Source organism: Octopus sinensis, linkage group LG5 (genome assembly GCF_006345805.1).
Source record: "Octopus sinensis linkage group LG5, ASM634580v1, whole genome shotgun sequence".
NCBI classification, from domain to species: Eukaryota; Metazoa; Mollusca; class Cephalopoda; order Octopoda; family Octopodidae; genus Octopus; species Octopus sinensis.
Genome location: NC_043001.1, coordinates 35,880,880 through 35,884,515, shown reverse-complemented (window position 1 = coordinate 35,884,515; position 3,636 = coordinate 35,880,880). Strand labels below are relative to the sequence as shown.

The 3,636-nt window shown below is 33.6% G+C and overlaps 1 protein-coding gene and 1 non-coding gene across 3 annotated transcripts in view; both read left to right on the top strand.

Annotated features, from left to right (window-relative positions):
- LOC115212320 (inactive tyrosine-protein kinase 7) overlaps positions 1–3,636 on the top strand; it is a 262,230-nt gene that overhangs the window by 85,377 nt on the left and 173,217 nt on the right. The gene's annotated exons all lie outside the window — the stretch shown is intronic.
- LOC115212468 lies at positions 2,649–2,753 on the top strand. The gene has a single exon (XR_003881744.1). It is a non-coding gene; the product is annotated as a U6 spliceosomal RNA (small nuclear RNA).

Below are 3,636 nucleotides of genomic sequence, written 5' to 3'. Positions count from 1 at the left end.
CCGATAGAATAAGTACTTGGCTTACAAAGATTAAGTCCTGGGGTCGATTTGCTCGACTAAATGCAGTGCTCCAGCATGACCACACTCAAATGACTGAAACAAGTGAAAGAGTAAAAAGAGTAAAAAAAGCTACAAAATCGGGGAATTGAAGTAAAGAGTTTACTTTGGGAATCTCGCAGTAGCTTTCACCTCTTCTAATATGGCTGACCTGCAATTGTTATAAATAGTGAACTAAGTGATAATTCATTTAATGTGGTAAACACGATAATTTTAATTAGTCGTGGCAATACGCAATGCATTAAGCACATACACTAAATGAACGCGTTTAACGTATATAATAGGAATTTGTACAAGCATTAGCAATTATTTCATGCACCTTATCACATTATTTTTGCTGCAAGGGATTTTCAGTGTAGAAGCTGCATAAGTAGTTATTAAATAATTGCAGACAATAGTCTTCCCCTTTGACAATTACAATATTTCATATATGCATCTTTGGAATATATGTTCATTCTTCACTCACATACTAAAATACGTACGCATAAATTCTTAACACACTCTCATAACACACAATTATCCATAAGCACACTTGCTTAACATATATACTTACATACACAATATTTATATATCATGACGGAAATGTATAACATTCAGAGAAGCCAATAAGAATTGCTATATTCTAAACATTTTTCTTTCGTAATTTTTGAGTTGCTATGGGAATAGGAAAAATGTTCTCAGTCTGAATTTCTTTTTTTTTTTTTTTCTTTTTCCTGATTATATTCTATCGAAGCCAAAGGAATCATTTTATAGCATTTTTCAGTAATTATAGCTGTTCAGTATATCTTATTTATAAATTTATCTATCAGATATTCTTGTCGTTATCTACTTTGCTTTAAAATTGGAGCGTAGCGTTATGTAAGGAAAATATGTAAACACCGGTACCAGAAACATAGAAATTGTAAAAAAAAAAAAAAAAGAAACCAAGAATGACTTCCAATTACTAACAGAAGAAAGCAGCATCAACGCCAGCTGTATAACTTCACCATTCCATTAAGAACAATTGCTGCAACATCATCATCGATCAGGATTGTAACAACATGCAGTAGTAACACATAAGCTACAATATGACCAACAACAAGGGATGCAATATTATCATGACTAAATGGAACATCTCCAATACTACTACTACTACAACAATAACTACTACTACTACTACTACTACTACTACTACTACTAAAACTACTACTACTAAAACTGCTGCTACTACTACTATTACTATCACCAACACCGCCGCCTCTACTGCTACTGCTATCGGGTCCACTAATTGCAATAAAGCGAGGAGAGGGATACTTATCTTCGTTGCCATGGTTACCTGTAACTGCTAACAAATATTCTAAGAAATGGTTTCCAACAACATCCAGCTCTTGAGAAACAGCTTCGCCTCCAACAACATCAGCGTTGCCGTTACTTTCTTCATCCGTTAAAAACCCTCCACTTGCACCCATCATGCCTAACTAAAAAACAGCAATGGCGACATCAACGAAGGAGCCTCGACGCTAGTCGCTCAAACTGCTAGAAATAGCAACCAAATCTCTTTACTTACATCACATCACATTTTACCATCTTAAAGTAATAACAGAACACCTTGGATAATGTAGTCTTTTATGTACACTCGACCAAAACGTGGTGGTCAAGACTACAATGCGTTTGTTCATACTTCTACTCAGCAACAACAACAACAGCAAAAATGGTAATTACAATATCAGTAGTAACAGTAGTGACAAAAGTAGCTATAAAAAAAACCCCAAAACCAAAAAAACAACAAAAAACTAAAGAACAGTCACTGTAAACTAAGGAAGTCAATTATACACATTACAAATTACCGTCAAAAAACTTCTATTAAGTAAAGATTTATTTTCGATACAAGCTGCCGAATATCATTATATATAAATTCATAATGCATTTTTATTAATTTCCTTTTCCATATAATTCTGTGATGCTTTATTATTCTCTTAGATTTGTAGGAAGTCTAATGGTGGGATGTATGTGATAATGATGTCTTATTATAGATAATTGTGATGGGAAATAGGCTGGAGTATTGAGAGTAATATATGTAAAACAACAAATTTTCTGATGCATATTCCTGTAATACTTTAGTAAAAAAAGACGAAAGCTATTAACACTAGGTATATACATACATAAAGATTCTCAGACACACACACATACGTACATATCATGCATGTACTTATGTATATATACACACCTATCTATTTATCATCCTTCCTTTCTCCCCCCCCCTCTCTCTCTATATATATATATGTATATATATATATATGTGTGTGTGTGTGCTCAATATCTCTCTCTCTCTCTCTCTCTCTCTCTCTCTCTATATATATATATATATATATATATATATATATATATTCTCTCATTGTTTCTCTCCTTTTTTCTCTCCTTGATTCTCTCCTTGTTTTTTTCTGTGTACCTTTCTGTAGAAGAGCGTAGGCTCGAAACGTAAAAGACTTTTTCTATTTCTGAGCGTTATACTAATACATCTGTTTGTTTTGTACACCGACTGTCTTCCTCTTTTGTTTTTTTTCGTAAGATTCCCTATATAATATATATATTATATATATATATATTTATATGTACTAGCTACGGCGGTACATATTCTAAAATTGGAACGATAGAGAGAAGAAAATGGCCCCCTGCGCAAGGGCGATACGTAAATTCGTGAAGCGTACCATATTTCTTAAATGGCGGTGCTCCAGCATGGCCACAGCTCGTGAGCTGAAAACTAGATGAACCGCGGCCTTCGGGCTAAAACATTTTAAAGGATTTATATATATATATATATATATATATATACGCGCGCGCGTACAAACACGCACTCATACTTACTACTCAAGAAAATATCTTATTTCATACAAAACTGAGGAAAATCTTATTCAAAAGTGATCCATGAAGTGTTTCACCGGTTCAGAGTTACAAAGCGAAACGGAGTTGAAAACAAAAGTATTCCATGCAAGTCATACGGTAGACTAACTTCTAACACAGCTTGCCATGTTAACAATATCTAGCTTGCAGTCTTTATGTGACCCTCGCAAAGAGAAAACGAGTCAGTCGTTAAATGAGGTCGTTTTGAAGACATCTTTGTTTAAGAAACTTATTTAGCCTAATTAACTTCTAAAGTGCTTAATTCTTATAGTAATGAATGTATAAACTAATTAATTCACGAGAGAACAAAGAATGCTCTATATACAGTTTTCCATACTTACACGTGCCAGTTAGGAATGCATCATAATTTATGCAAAATATATAAATCGGTCTGCCTCTGTATGCGTTTCCGCTCGTGTGTGTGTATGTGTATAAAAACATACATTTATGCATGCATGCATATCGACTTCTGTACGCTATAGAAATGTGTATGTATGTGTGTATATATATATATATATATATATATATATATATATAAATAGGAAAAAAGCAACAAGAATGGATTAAAATCTCGGTACGATCGTTTCGTACGAGGACATCTTTAATAAGCTACAAAAAATGCAGTGAATACAGATGGCTCGTACTCGTCAGCCGAAAAAATATCAGAGAATTCCCAACATCAAAAGGGGTAGATACAAA